The sequence below is a fragment of the Mycteria americana genome, chromosome 3, assembly GCF_035582795.1.
Source record: "Mycteria americana isolate JAX WOST 10 ecotype Jacksonville Zoo and Gardens chromosome 3, USCA_MyAme_1.0, whole genome shotgun sequence".
NCBI lineage: Eukaryota > Metazoa > Chordata > Aves > Ciconiiformes > Ciconiidae > Mycteria > Mycteria americana.
This window is the reverse complement of record NC_134367.1, coordinates 23,144,174-23,160,722: the sequence shown is the minus strand read 5'-3', so window position 1 is coordinate 23,160,722 and position 16,549 is coordinate 23,144,174. Positions and strand designations below refer to the sequence as shown.

General features: G+C 41.0%; 1 protein-coding gene across 2 annotated transcripts in view; it reads left to right on the top strand.

The window, feature by feature from the left end:
* Nucleotides 1-16,549, top strand: part of ERICH1 (glutamate rich 1) — a 103,673-nt gene that overhangs the window by 21,628 nt on the left and 65,496 nt on the right. The gene's annotated exons all lie outside the window — the stretch shown is intronic.

Here is a 16,549-nt window from a genome sequence, read left to right as displayed (position 1 = left end):
ACTGAGAGAATTGAGCTTGTTCAGTCATAAGAAAAGAAGGTTGAAAGGAAATATGATTACTTCGGTTACTAAATGGGAAGGAGGAATATAGAGAAGACTGAGCTGTGCACTTTTTGGAGGTGCTCGGCAACAGGAGAAGGGGCAACAAACAAGTTGTGGCGAGAGTAATTCCAACTAGATGGGGGAGGGAATTCCACCTTGGGGATGATCAAACCAGACATTGGGAATGGGCTGCCCAGAGAGAGTTTTGGTATGTCGATCCTTGGAGGAACTGAAAGCTGAACAGTGTACTGGAAAACTTGATCAAATTTTAGTAGGGTTTGGGCTAATGACCTCCAAAAGCCCTTTCCAACATACATTACTCTAGAAATCCGTGTTACTGGTTTTTTTTTTTTTTTTGGGGGGGGGGGGGGGTGTGGTTTTTTTTGTTTTGGTTTTTTTTATTTAAAAAAAAAAAGCACCCCACCCAATCTGTAGCAAGGATGGCTACTAACAGGTTTGCTGCAGGGGTTTCTTACATGTGTGGTAGAACTTGCTTTTGAAGGATTGTGTAGCTGTTGTCCTGTATTGCATCCTGTTACTGTGACCAAAGATTGCCTGGAGATCTCAACTTGTTGTAGCTCCATTTGTTTGTTACTCATTTTGTTTTTCTAGATCAGTGCTTCTAGTACTTTTGTGTAGTCAATAATGAGGCACATTTTCAAAAGGCTGATAAAGCATTAAGGTTATTCTATAAAATGATATTGGATAGCATTGGAAACTAATTGTCCTTTCAAAATAGGTAACAGGCTGTTTATTGGCTCTGTTTAAGATGTGCTAAATAAGCATGACTTATGGAGTAATTTCTTAAGCTAAAAACACCTTCATTTGTAGTGAATCTATACTATTCCTTATAAATTAGGACCTGCCCAAACACCCACTGAAGTGGGAGGTGAGGGGGAGAATTTAGTTGACATTGTGATATATAACTCCTCTGATTGTTTATACCTTGCTCCTAATACAATGTTTTTCAAGTTAATGAAACAAAAGCTTTTGAGCCAGAATCCTAATACAGATAAAATATAGCTCATGGGAAAGGGAACATGGAGCAAAAAGAACAGTTCTGTATTTAGGATTTTCACAGCAAAGCAACAAGGCTGTTCTTGAAATTAACAGCAAACTAAATGAGCTTGTTTTCTGTTGGAGGCAAGCAAATGCTATGGTAGTACAGAAGGGGTTCTGCCATGATTGATGTTGTACAAATGTGTACTTAAAAAGCCTTGAAGAGGGTTGCAGTGATAAACTCATAGGAAAAAGAGAAATCAGTTACCCATCTGTGAAACCAATGGATAACTTAATCATTCCTCTCTGGTTGTGATTTCATTTAAATTTAAGGAGCTCTTGCATGAATAGTAATTTACATGTTGTGATTTTATGGCATTGGACACTGAAAGTACATGTTTAGTGATAGGCTACAAGATTTGGAGCTATAAACTGTGTGGCCTTGGAAAAGTAAAAACATAAAGGCATTGACTGAATTTTTTTTATCATATACTATTTTAAGTAACTTCTTTCTTGTAGACCAAAGGTTATGGACATAACTATGAAACAGGTGATCATTTAAGTAGCAGTAGTCTAAGATGGACCATGGAAAATGAGAGGGATTTTTGTGTGTAGTTATGAATCGCTTCCTAGTTTGAAAGTGATTATTTCAGTTCTACAAAATCTACTGAAAAATTTAATTTAGTATCAATAAGAAATTGAGGATTTCTTTAAAAAGAAGCTGACTTAAAGTCTAAGTATTTTCCAGCATTAAATAACAGCTTTTACTACAAAACTTACCACAACGTTCTACTTGCCTTTAACAGTTATTTTCAAATTGTGAAAATACCATTACCAATATGCACAAGCTAACCCCCCCAGATTCTTATATTTATTAGAATGCAGTTTGCAGCATTGCCTTAAATGTCTGCATCTTGAAGGATAACAGGGACTTATGCCCATAAAATTTAAAGATCATACTTTTATATCCTGTAAATATTTGCATTTATATGCCTCTTGAGATCAAGTTGAAGTTGAGATGCTTAAGCATATAGAAGATCAGGACCCAGGTTAATGACTGGTTCTCATTTAATTTTGGAAAATTAGTATCAGAAAGGATTGTCCCATAAAGCTCCCCACATAGTTCTGGAACTAAAGCTTACAATAAGACCCAGAATAACTGGAGGTTGAAAGAAAATTCTGAGGGACACTATCCTTTGTGACTACAGAGTGATCTGCTGAATGGTATTTGTATTTTCTTTAGGAAGGTGATAGTTCTGTTAGGGATGGAGAAAACGTGGGGGTGCCACACTTCTTCTGAACCCCAAAGAAGCAGGGTAGTCGCTTATATCTTATCTCTTGAAAAGAGAAATTTTTTTAAGTGACTTAAAAAAAAAAAAAAACCAACCACTTGCCTGTGGCCAAAATTTCCATTCAAGGGCATACTAAGATATACCTTCCCTTTGGATTCTAGTTGTCGTAAATTAGACTTTTCCCCTATTCTACCAAAATGCTCAGTGAGAGAATGAATGCAATAAAAAGAGGGGTTCCCCCCTCCCCAGGACAATTAGGTAAGACTTTCTAAACATTTCTCCCCTTGAGGAACCTGATTCTTCCATTGCAAGAGCTATAGTTCTTAATTTCAGAAGATGTAAGAAAAGAGTTTTTTCTTGCGTCAACATAAAGAGGGTCTAGATAACCAGCTTTATTACCTTAAACCATTTAAAAGTTACGCATATATGTAATAAACCTGAGCCTGCTTGGTAGGCAAAGTATTAAAGAGAGCAAATGGGAAAACTGAAAGCTCCTACAAATAAGAGGACTTAATTTCTTTTTCCCTAAGCTTGCTAATATGCTTCCAAGTGCAGTATCATAAATGCTTAAAAACTTTACGTAGTGCAAAAAAAAAAGTCTGGCAAAAGACTGAGAAAGCATTTCTAAGTATGAATTACTCATTTAGATATGGCCTTTGACTAGATTTTGTTCTGAGGATTGGTTTTGTTTCTTTCTGACCCTTTTTAGGGCAGGATCTACTTGCAATAAGCGCTAATTTCATGGAGAATGTTTCTCTTGAGGTCTGCAGTTCTGTGATTTCTTTACTTTTGTTGATACTTTAAAACCTCACTATTTTTAATACCTTCATAGTATATATTCAAAGTAGACATGCGTGCTTCTGACTAGTGACTTGTTAATTGTAGAATTGGCTTTTTTAATGGCTTCCTTAGTCTCAGGCTTTTTTCTTGGTCAGAATTTCAACCGCTTTTTAAAGGACTTGGGATTTACTGATCGGTGTTTAGCATCTTCCTTATAAAAATTAAAATTTAAGAATTGCTGAAGAAGGATAATTGTATACCAGTGAAATGCATAGTATTCAATTTTTCTGTGTAAAGCATGCTGTTCCACTTTTGGGTTTTGAGTTTTCCTTAATTCTGAAAAAGGAAATTGAAATGCAGAGAGCCTAGGCAGAGTCTCAGATCTTGTGGAGACAACCTATTTGATCTTTTTTGTCTCCTTCATTTATTTAAGTAAGAGGTAATGAAAAAAATTACTAAGTTATTACTCCTAAGTTTTAAGTTTTTTAAAAAAAGGAATCCATATTATGCTATATAAATAGACAAAATGCAATTTACTCCATATTCATTAAATAAAAATGTGAATGTCTATCAACTGTGAAATATCCCAGCATTGTTATCCTATAGAAGGAATTCCTGTCAATTCAGTACAGCTATGTGATTCAGTACAGCTATGTGATTTTGTTGTTGTTGTTCTCCTTGTTACCTTTTCCATTGCAGTTATTAATGCTGACAGCATACTGCATTTAAGAAGCATCACTGGGACACCTGGACTGTGTCCTTACTCATTCTAATCCTGTCTTCCTGCAACCATTCTATTATAGAAAACTTAAGTTTGTGATGGAAGTGCCTAGAAGACAAAACTTGTCTAAAAAATATGCATGGACAGCCCTGGCTTTTAGTTGATCGAATTGATGAAGTGCATATACTTGAGAAATTAAACTCTAGCAATACCCAATGTAGTAAACAGTTCTAGAGACTTGTTAAACAATTTGGCTTCATTTTAGTTAATTACTCTGAAAAGCTGTCTACTGTGAATAAGCTAAGGAGCAATGGAGATCATAATTATTATACAACAAAGTGTTGTCACACACTTATGTTCTTCTCTCAAGGGTTTAAAAATTCTCTCATTACATGCTATATTGCAGTGGCATTACGCTGTGAAAATGAGACAGATGTATCCAGAAGTGAGTAAGGCTATTTGTTTGAAGACACCAATGTCTGGTGGCTATGGTAGAAATGGTGCCCAACCAGATTTACAAGCTGGTAGCTATGTGCTTGGGGGGAAGGTAGAGATCTGGGATTTGGGGGAGGAGGGGGAAAAAGAGAAGGGGAAAAAAAAAACCAAAACACAAACAAAAATCCTGTCTCTGTTCAGACTGAGTGGGCTGCATGTATAATATCTGTAACTTCTGTTGTGACAGAAGCAGCCTTGTAGTTCAGTCTTCAGTTCCCCTAGCAATGCACTTTTTTTTTCTGCCGGTTGGCAGATTCCTTCTTTTTCCAGTGTTCTTATGTGTACACATTCACTCGTTCTTCTCTTCTACATCTTCATTTCAAACAGCTGAGCTGTCATAGAGAAATCTGCTGGCCTCTGTGACAACTGAAGGCAATTTAACAAGTAGCTCATCTAGTAGTATGCAGCGGTTGCCTAATTGGAGTAGAAAAATGCCAGCTTTAGCTCTAAGTGTAAACAAGCTCTAAACTTAAATGTAGCCAGCTGCAGGAAAACTAATTATCTTGAGAGAGGAAACAAAAAGTGGCTTGTGTAAGAGCTTGATAAAATGGACTCATTTCAGCTAGAGAAGAACTGATAGTCCTGAGGTGAATCTAACTGTAGCATAGTACTTGTGTGTGTGTTGGCGTTCTCACTGTCCACCTTGTCTCCCTGTTTGAAATTATTTTTAATGTATTGATGACAAAACAGGTGTGTGAGATGCCTCTTCCTGCTCCCGTGTACACTAGGGAGCTTAGTACTTTAAGCTGCCATTGTCAAAATTGTAGTTATTCAGAGTCAAATTTCATGTTTTCTGCTGTTACACATGCTTACTTCCTATTTGTCTTTCCTACCAACTGTACCCTCTAACCATTATTTGAAAAGAGGATATGCTTATAATGTGAACTTGGTATGAACTAAGTTCTAGGCAAATTATTTTCCATAATTTTTTGTGCTTCTGTGGTTTGCATTATTTTTGTACACAAGCAGGAATGGACTCTTACTGATGACTTTCAATTATGGAATAAAAAAATGTGTGTGTTGGGGGAAAAAAATTTAGAACTTTAAATTTTGTTTACTTTTATTCTGATTAGCACATCTATTTATTTCCTGGTCTAGTTTCAGGTAAGTCCTAGTAATGACATAATCACTTAATCAGTGAGGGTAATTAACTAATTGCAACTTAGATGTGGCCTTTTAGATTCAGTGTTGTTGCATTTATTTTTAAAATATATATTGATTGACAGGCATGTATTTGACTTTTGAAAAGTGCCTTGAACAAATAAGATCTGCAGCACTAGGAGATGTAATTGAGCTGAGTACTAACTTAACACTTTTAAGATAGCTTTATTCTCCTGTTTATACAGCTAGAATTCTTAGACATCTAATCAAAATATTGCCTATAATCATATACTGGGACATATGAGACACTGAAGCTTTTAAGTTAAATAACTAATAATAACTAATAAATATTTAATAAATAATAAGGGAATGTAAGTGTTTTAACAGTTCATAGGTAAAAATTCTTTGTCAGGCAATGAGTGAGAACCAGAGGAAGAAGAATTTCTATTTTTTAATCTGGTTTTTCTCTGTGACAAAGAATGTCTGCCACTTCTAATGTAATGAAACTGAGGCTGAATTATAATTGTAAGTCCTGTCTCCAGTAAAATGGGCTATAATACAGCCTTTCTAGGTGTCTAAAAAAAAAAAAAATCTAAGAGTTAGCATATGTGTGGGAGGTCGTGAGGGAAATAAATTTGAGCTCTCTTGTTCCTTGTTTTTTATTAATTTCCCATCCCAACTTTGGGCCTTGTAAAATGGGTGTATCCTTACTGACCTCAGTTTCCTTCTGAAGTTTTTGGTTTCCATCAAGCTGAAGGAAAAGACAATAATGAGGAAGTACTTCTGAGGATTTTCTCAAGTTGTTTTTCTTCTTTTAATGCCCTAGTCCTCTGAGCATCAAACCTCTTCTCTTCCCTGAAAACTTTACTGATGTAATGAGGTCTGTAAATTCCAAGTTTGACCGTGTCACTTTCGTAGATAACTTTTGCAATTATTCCACTGGAAACATTAACAGAAAACAGAATGGTTTACAAATGTGTTTCAAACCAAACTGAGATGGTGATGTCTTTTTTACTAGCCACAAAAAAATGCTTGTAAGGAATGAAAAGCAAGAGAAAACAGTGCCTTGGTTATTTTTTTTCCTTTATATAGATATATAATGACCTATAGCATAGTTTAAGATAGGAAAAAAAACCCTTTGTTTTTAGGTCATCTTACACCTGTTTCAGCTCTTAAAACATCCTTCTCTCTAAACTGGGGAGATATGGATTTGATGGGGGGACTGTTTGGTGGATGAGGAATTGGTTGTATGGTCACATCCAGAGGGTACTGGTTAACAGCTCAATGTCCAGGTAGAGAGTGGTGGCAGGTGGTGTCCCTCAGAGGTCCGTACTGGGACCGGTGCTGTTTAACATGATCCCACTGTCGATGTCATTGATGATCGAGTGCACCCTCAGCAAGTTTGCAGATGACACCAGGCTGAGTGGTGCAGTTGACATACCTGAGGCACAGTATGTCATCCAGAGGGACCTGGACAAGCTGGAGAAGTGGGCCCATGTGAACCTCATGAGGTTCAACAAGGCCAAGTGCAAGGTCTTGCACCTGGGTTGGGGCAACCCCCAGTATCAGTACAAGCTGGAGGAAGAAGGGATTGAGAGCAGCCCTGTGGAGAAGGACTTGGGGGTACTGGTGAATGAAAAGCTGGATGTGAGCCGGCAACATGTGCTTGCAGCCCACAAAGCCAACCGTACCCTGGGCTGCATCAAAAGGAGCATGGCCAGCAGGTCGAGGGAGGTGATTCTTCCCCTCTACTCCGCCCTGGTGACACCCCACCTGGAGTACTGCGTCCAGCTCTGGAGCCCTTGGTACAAGACAGACATGGACCTCTTGGAGTGGGTCCAGAGGAGGGCCACAAAGATGATCAGAGGGATGGAATATCTCCCTTACGAAGAAAGGCTGAGAGAGCTGGGGTAATTCAGCCTGGGGAAGAGAAGGCTCCAGGGAGACCTTCTTGCAGCCTTTCAGTACTTAAAGGGAGCTTATAAGAAAGAAGGGGACAGAGGTTTTTAGCAGGGCCTGTTGTGATAGGACAAGGTGTAATGGTTTTAAACTAAAAGAGCGTAGACTCAGACTAGATATAAGGAAGACATTTTTTACGATGAGGGTGGTGAAACACTGGAACAGGTTGCCCAGAGAGGTGGTAGATGCCCCATCCCTGGAAACATTCAAGGTCAGGTTGGATGGGGCTCTGAGCAACCTGATCTAGTTGAAGTGTCCCTGCTCATTGCAGGGGGGTTGGACTAGATGACCTTTAAAGGTCCCTTCCAACCCAAGCTATTCTGTGATTCTGTCACCTTGTTGGCTTTCCATCAGTCTGATAACTGGCACGAGTCATTACAGGCCAAGGAGCCATGGGCTATGGGTAGCAAAAGGAACTTTCATTCAAAAATTAATCCTGAAGACCTAGTTTTATTTATCTAATCAAGTGTACTGAGTCACCAAGTCATAAAAAGGAATGCTTAGGAAAGACTCCCATAACTACTGACTTTGTTTACTTTATAGTCATTTCCATTATTTGAGAAGAGGGAGCAACTTCTGTAATCTAGACTTTCTCTTTTTAACGAAGTGAAGCACTTCTGGTGATGTGAACTGTCAGGAGGGAGGTTGGAATGAACTGACCTGAGTGACAACATGCTACCAGACACAAATGGTATACATCCTAAGAATCAGGAGCAGTCTTCTGTAATATGGCTAGGCTTCTACAAAAAAATATCTGGGAAAACACTGAAAACATGCTATTTCTTGAACATGAAAGGACTTTAAACAAAAAAAGATAACTGAATAAAGTAGCAGACATTAAGGTGAATCAAAAAAATTCAGTACTGTATGTAATTCAGTACTGTATGTAGTGACCAACAGTACTGTCAAAAAGAGTATTGGAATAAAATGAGTGTATTGTACTACTTCCCTATGATGTTCTCCAACAGTTTGCTGCTTGAGGATTTTCTGAGCCAGAGGACAACATGTATCTGTTTGTTTACTGATTTTTTTTTTCTTTCATCAATTTGTTTGAATCTATGTAATTGTGCAATTTGGAATAGAACTATACACTTTGAAGTTTTATCTGGCAAACAGGGAAATCATCATTCAAAACAGGTAGCAGACATCTTCAAAATTTTAAAGCTGAAGTTATGCAGAAGAAAATGCAGAATAAAATCCTTTTTCAGTATTCTGTTAGAGGTATTGGTGCCAATAAAATACGTGATAGTAGCAAATAATGTAACATGAGATAATTAGATGTCCACAAGACATTCAGTAGACTTTTTTATTTAGAAAGAGATGAAGAATCTTTGGAAGGAGTATATCTTCTTCACCCAAAAACTGGCTTGAGTTGAGTCTCCTTGTTTATTCCAATAAAGTACAGATAATGAGGGGGATGGATTAGACACTAATATTTGCAGATGAGATAGATTTTTCTATTAGTTAAATTAGTAAGATTGGGCACTAGAGGTGTTAAAACAAGCTAAAGGAATTAGACTGTAATAGTAAACTATATTTATTAGCTCTCCATAAAGGGAGTTCCACAATTTTGTGAGAGGCAAGTTCCTACCTGCAGTAGTGAATTTGTACAGAAATAATTCATCAACTACTCCAATCACCCAGCAAAGTAGCACAACATTTCCATTATTGTGTGATGGTTATCGTTTGAGTAAAACAAATGACCAGCAGTAAGTGACTACCCATTCTTTGCTAGGTTGCTTGTTATCATAATCATTTTTCTCTCTACCCAATGTGACTTATCTAGTATTGAGGGAGAGAATCCTGCTGAAGACTGAGATCGAGCAGGAGAAATTATGCAGCACTCCAGGGTAAAGGTTTGTACTTTCCGATTGCACAGAAGACTACTTGAGCTAAAAGGTTCTGCCTTTGTGGAAAGCACTCTAGTGTGTGTGTTGACTTGAGACTGGAAAACAATCCTGTGAAAGTCAACCTGTGAACGGAGGGTGATTGTACACCATGTAACACCTCGTGTCCCTGAAGTTACTCTCACGTACCTTACCACGACAGACTAAAGTAACTATAGCTTGATGTTCAGGAAGTTGGATATCATCTGAACAAAAATGTGTCTATATTGGGGGGTGGGAGGGTATTTACGATTACCAGATTTGTTTTATAATGTTCATGCTGATGAAGGACAATTTGATGTCTTCACATTGATCAACTGGAAAAGTACCTGTTTTTCAGTACCACAGCTCAGGAGGACCCTCAAGGTGTGTATGTTCTACAGTTAGTCACTGATACAACCTGAACCTACACTTCAATTTATGAAGGTTTCTTGGAGGAGACAAAACTCTCTTGCCCAGAATTTGCATGTGCACTGTCTTTAAAGATGCTTGCCTTGCTAGTCAATGAAGGGGAAGGTGATAGTGCATCTATATTGTGTAGAGATAAAGAGGAGTTATATATATGCATTGGGGATTGTCATAGTTTTCGGGTTCTAGTCGCAGTCTCACTTACATGAAATAAAAATGAGGAATAGCTAGAACATGGTCATATTCTAGCTTACATAATAAGTAAAAATGCACTTTAATACAAACTCTTTAAAGGAGATAACAGACCTTCTTCAAGCCTTACTTTTGTCCAGATCATATCTACTATAACACCACGCAGTAAGTGCTTACTAAGAATAATGAGTTTTGTAGCAGGTGTGACACTGAATTAATCGGACCTTGGATTTGATCCAGCATCAGTCCCTCTCTTCCTGTGCTTTTCTGTAAGGACCTCTTTTTGGGGATGAACTCTTTTCTTCCATTTGGAGAAGGGATAGCCAGGTGTTTCCAAGGGATAATTTTGTGGAAAACATCAGAGTCTTGGTCAGATTGGGCTAACGATGTTTTTTGGGGGAAGGCTGCAAGATGTTCTAGCTGACCTCTGGACTTGGATCTTCTATTTGCTTTGAGTCCTGCCCTATGGGAACACGGCAGTAGGTTACCAAGGCTTTCTGAGTTACAGGGAAGCACTTCATGGGAAAGATAAAATTTCTGTCTAAGATTGTGAATCTGTACCAGGTGCAGGCACCCAGGCGCTGGCAGCGGGGCTGCAGGGCGGCCTCTGTGAGGAGAGGCCGGGGCTGCCCCGTGCCGGACACAGCCGGTTCCAGCCGGCTCCAGCCGACCCACCGCAGGGCACGGCTGAGCCCCGCAGCCACGGTGGTGCTGCCTCTGGGAAAACGTGTTTAAGAAAGGAGAAAACACTCCTGAGAGAGGAGGGAGCTAAAAGGAGTGACAGATGACAGTGGGAACACCAGGGTCGGAGGAGGAGGAGGTGCTCTGTGGTTGAGCAAATGTTCCTGAAGGACTGCAGCCCACGGAGAACCCCCACTGGCGCAGGGGAAGAGTGAGAAGGAAGGAGCAGCAGAGAGAAACCATTATATACGGACTGTAAACACCCACCACCTTGCACTGCTCGTTGCCTTACTGAAGGGACTGAGTGTAACCTGTGGCAATAGTAAGTGGGGAGGAGGGAAGTTTGAAGTGAATATGAGCTGGGGAGGAAAGGTGTTTTTCCTAAGTGTTTTATAACATTTGCTTCTTTTTATTTTGTTTCTGTTTCCCAATACCTGAGTCAGTAAATAAATATTTCAAGTAACTGGCAGTGAATTAAGTTAATTTTCCCAAGTTGAGTCTGTTTTGCCCACAGCAGTAGTTGGTAAGTGTCTTTGACCCACGAGCTGTCTCATATTCCTGTTCTTCCCATCTTTCCCCCACCCTCGCCCTGCTGAGGGGCAGTGAGTGAGTGTCTGGGGGCAGTTTGGCTGCTAGCCAGGGTCAACCCACCACAGAAACTAGACATGATTCAGTCTCTGCCCAGGGTTTAATTACTCTTACCAGCAAGCAGAGGACCAAGATTATACGAACGTGTGTTCTGGCCATGTTTGTATTTGAGGTGTGCCCAAGCATGCTTTGTGTTCAGGCGATCTGGAAGCCACGCTAGTGTTATGTACCGCCATTCTGAGCTGCAGGTAGGGGAGGGTTTAAGGATACTGAAAAATATCCTTCAAACAAAATATACCGTGTCTGCCTGAGATGATGACAGACTGGGCAGTTGGCAATTTTACATGGCTAAGGCGAGATGGAAGCTTTGCCCTCAGTGCCTTCTTAAAAGGTCTGATACTTGTTTGTGGTAGGATAGCAAGAGATAATATAGCTAGCCAAGCTACTGACATACTTGCAGATGTATCCTTGGTAATGGCGTAGTTTAGATGCACTTCCCTACTCTGTGCACAAGGTTGGTTTACATGCAAAGGAGCTCTTCGTGTGGCGAATGTTGTGGAGAAGAACGCGAATAGGAGACAACTTGATTCAACATATTTATTCTGTATTCTTAGTTTACCTTACTAATGCTTATTCTTTTTTTGCTTTGTAAACATCCTTTAGATGCCTTTTTTTCCCCCCATAAAACAAAACTTCAGAAATGGGACTCATAACTTTTAACTAGTAGAAAGAAGAGCATTCTTGAATATCTCCAGTATCTGATTACTTTCATTAGTTAAAAACCCTTTATATGTCACATTTTTATAAGCTTAGTCATTTGCTTTGCAGCAATGTTTATGTCTATAACCAAACCATTTCTTCTTAGCCCAAGGAGGCTATGGCCCCAGGCTGGAAAAATCCAGACATAATGGCTTGAGACTGGGAAACTTGTTGATACACTGAGATTATACAGTTGTGTGTATACTTTTTTAATGATATGCTAACAGTTTGGTTTGACATACTTGCACAGGATTAGCAAAGACTAATGCTTGATTTATGGTTTGTAAACTACTTGAAGATGCATATGGGGTGAATAAATATGTAATTTGAGGACTCCTATTTAAACTTTAAAAAATTGTTTTGTGTCATTGCTCATTTGCATAGTAAAAGTTTTTACTGTTCTTTGGAAGATAGGTGTTACAGATAGTCCCCCAAATTCTGTCATGTGTACCTGTTTTATCCGGGGAAGTTAATATCCCAACACATCTACTCCTTTTATGATTAAAGGGTTTGAGTCAGGACTGCTGCAAATCATCTCCAAACCATCACGGAAACATGGTGGGATGACTCGCACAACTGGAGTGCAGCGATGGATGGCTATAAACTCTTCAGGAGGGATAGGCGAGGCAGGAGAGGTGGTGGGGTAGCCCTATACGTCAGGGAGTGTCTGGATAGTTTAGAGGTCAATGATGGTGACGATAGGGTGGAGTGTCTATGGATGAGAATCAGGGGGAAGGCCAACAAGGCAGATATTGTGGTGGGAGTCTGTTACAGACCACCCAACCAGGATGAGGAGACAGACGAACTATTCTATAAGCAACTGGGAGAAGCCTCACAATCGCTAGCCCTTGTTCTTGTGGGGGACTTCAACTTACCAGATGTCTGCTGGAAATACAATACAGCAGAGAGGAAACAGTCTAGAAGGTTCCTGGAGTGTGTGGCAGATAACTTCCTGACACAGCTGGTGAGCGAGCCAACGAGGGAAGGTGCCCCGCTGGACCTCTTGTTCACGAACAGAGAAGGACTTGTGAGCGATGTGATGGTTGGAGGCCGTCTTGGGCAGAGTGATCACGAAATGATAGAGTTTTTGATACGTGGAGAAGCGGTGAGGGGGGTCAGCAAAACTGCCACCTTAGACTTCCGGAGGGCGGACTTTGGCCTGTTTAGGAGACTGGTCGAGAGAGTCCCCTGGGAGGCAGCCCTAATGGGCAAAGGAGTCCAGCAAGGCTGGACTTTCTTTAAGGAGGAAGTCCTAAAGGCACAAGAGCAGGCTGTCCCCAGGTGCCGAAAGCCGAGCCGGCAGGGAAGAAGACCGGCCTGGCTGACTAGAGAGCTCTGGCTCGAACTCAGGAAAAAGAGGAGAGTCTATGACCACTGGAAGAAGGGGCAGGCAACTCAGGAGGACTACAAAGGTGTAGCAAGGCTGTGCAGGGAGAAAATTAGAAGGGCCAAAGCTGAGCTAGAGCTCAGTCTGGCTGCTGCTGTAAAAGACAACAAAAAACACTTCTTCAAATACATTAGCAGCAAAAGGAGAGCTAAGGAGAATCTCCAGCCCCTAGTAGACAGGGGAGGGAACACAGTGACCAGGGATGAGGAAAAGGCTGAGGTACTTAATGCCTTCTTTGCCTCAGTCTTTAATAGCAGGGCCAATTGTTCTCTGGGTACCCAGCCCCTGGACTTGGAAGATAGGGATGGGGACCAGAATGGAGCCCCCATAATCCAGGGGGAAATGGTTAGTGACCCGCTGCACCACTTAGACACTCACAAGTCTATGGGGCCTGATGAGATCCACCTGAGAGTGCTGAAGGAGCTGGCAGAAGAGCTCACCAAGCGCCTTTCCATCATTTACCAGCAGTCCTGGCCAACTGGGGAGGTCCCTGCTGACTGGAGATTAGTGAATGTGACACCCATCTTCAAGAAGGGCTGGAAGGAGGACCGGGGAAACTACAGGCCTGTCAGCCTGACCTCGGTGCTGGGGAAGCTGATGGAGCAGATCATCCTGAGTGCTATCACACGGCATGTAGAGAATAACCAAGGGATCAAGCCCAGCCAGCATGGGTTCAGGAAAGGCAGGTCCTGCTTGACCAACCTGATCTCCTTCTACAACAAGGTGACCTGCCTAGTGGATGAGGGAAAGGCTGTGGATGTTGTCTATCTGGATTTCAGTAAAGCCTTTGACACGGTTTCCCACAGCATTCTCCTGGAGAAACTGGCTGCTCGTGTCTTGGACGGGTGTACTCTTTGCTGGGTAAAGAACTGGCTGGATGGCCGGGCCCAAAGAGTGGTGGCGAATGAAGTTTACTCTAGTTGGTGGCTGGTCACAAGCGGTGTTCCCCAGGGCTCTGTGTTGGGGCCAGTCTTGTTTAATATCTTTATCAATGATCTGGACGAAGGGATCGAGTGCACCCTCAGTAAGTTTGCAGACGACACCAAGTTGTGTGGGAGTGTTGATCTGCTGGAGGGTAGGCAGGCTCTGCAGAGGGACCTGGACAGGCTGGATCGATGGGCCGAGGTCAATTGTATGAGGTTTAACAAGGCCAAGTGCCAGGTCCTGCACTTGGGCCACAGCAACCCCATGCAACGCTACAGGCTTGGGGAAGAGTGGCTGGAAAGCTGCCTGGCAGAGAAGGACCTGGGGGTGTTGGTTGACAGCTGCCTGAATATGAGCCAGCAGTGTGCCCAGGTGGCCAAGAAAGCCAATGGCATCCTGGCTTGTATCAGAAACAGTGTGGCCAGCAGGACTAGGGAAGTGATCATGCCCCTATACTCGGCACTGGTGAGGCCACACCTCGAATACTGTGTTCAGTTTTGGGCCCCCCACTACAAGAGAGACGTTGAGGTGCTGGAGCGTGTCCAGAGAAGGGCAACGAAGCTGGTGAAGGGTCTGGAGCAGAAGTCTTATGAAGAGTGGCTGAGAGAACTGGGGTTGTTTAGCCTGGAGAAAAGGAGGCTGAGGGGAGACCTTATTGCTCTCTACAACTACCTGAAAGGAGGTTGTAGAGAGGTGGGGGTCGGTCTCTTCTCCCAGGTAACAAGTGATAGGATGAGAGGAAATGGCCTCAAGTTGCACCAGGGGAGGTTTAGACTGGATATTAGGAACAATTTCTTCACTGACAGGGTTATTAAGCATTGGAACAGGCTGCCCAGGGAAGTGGTCGAGTCACCATCCCTGGAGGTATTTAAAGGACGTTTGGATGAGGTGCTTAGGGACATGGTATAGTGGTGGTCTTGGTAGTGTTAGGTTTACGGTTGGCCTCGATGATCTTAAAGGTCTTTTCCAACCTATACGATTCTGTGAAATTGAGTTTAATGTTTTCGTGGTCATCTTTGTTCTACAAAACCTAAATATAAAGGGGAAAAAGTGGAAACTTGAAGTTGTCCAGAAGGGAGTAACTCAAGAAACGCTTATACACTTAAAACTATCACCAATTAACACTTCATCATTAATTAACTGGGGGAGGGGGGAGAATCAATGCACATACTGCCACTTCGGTGATTTGGCATCATCTTCATAGAAAGGATCTGTTGAAGAATTATTCCAAATTAATTTTTAGTGGATCTTTTCCCAAATCATGTAATTGCTCTTCATCTTTCTGTATTATTTATTTCTTTTCCTTTATTGCCCTTTAAAGTAAGCATCATCAATATCAGTTTGAAATTTTCTGGCTTGTTCAAGAAAAAACAATAATTTTCTAATGTGTTCTCAAAACAAAAGTATTACATCCTGATGATGAAAACAACTGTGATGTAGCTTTCAAAAGTGCCTTGAATGTTTTGAAATGTACTTTATCATAGATATCTAAGATGATCAGTCATACTGAACTCTTTGAAGTGTGTTATCTGAGAAATGTCAGTGTATAGTTAAATTACATATTTGCATACAACATGTATAGTTAAATTACATGTTAGAAACATAGATCTCTAACAATAATTATTTCTGTCAGACACAACTGCATTTTAAACGTTTAGGTATTAGTCCAAGCATAGCTGCAGCTTGGTAATAGACCTGGATCATCTGGGATCTTCTAGCAAGTTTGTGGTGTAAGGAGGTTAATCATGTCCACCTGCCAAAGATGTATTTACTGTATATTAATTTAACAGTTCTGTCTATGTTTTAAAGGGGCAAATTGCCCCCAAGAAGAGAAGGCTAGTGCTGTGTCTGTGTGGGCTTATGGAGTTGGCTGACTGTAAAAAGAACGCAATGAACCATCTAAAATTGTGTTGCAGCATCTCAAGACACCCTGAACATCCCGGCCTTCTGGAAGGGCTTTTGGCTCCCTGTGGTTGATCTCTACTGTTGTCACTACTGAACAAAAAAAATAGTCTGCTGTTTGGACTGGTTTCATGTAACTGGAGCAGAGATGTGTCTCTGTCATTCCTACAGAGTTACTTCTTGTCTGGTGAACAAATCCAAAAGTGTTTCTGGTGGAAAGAACTAACCTGTGGAGTGTTTGTTTATTGGTAGCTGCTACAGAATTCGGTGCAATTTTGTTGGTCATAGGATAATTTCAGTGTTCCGTACCTGACTTTCTCTCATTTCCTTTTTCTCTATAAGGATTTTCAAGACCGCTTACTATCATTGCTGTAGTTAGGACAACGTTTGAGAAAATCTATACTGAGATCAATAGCCAGACACTTTGTTTTTT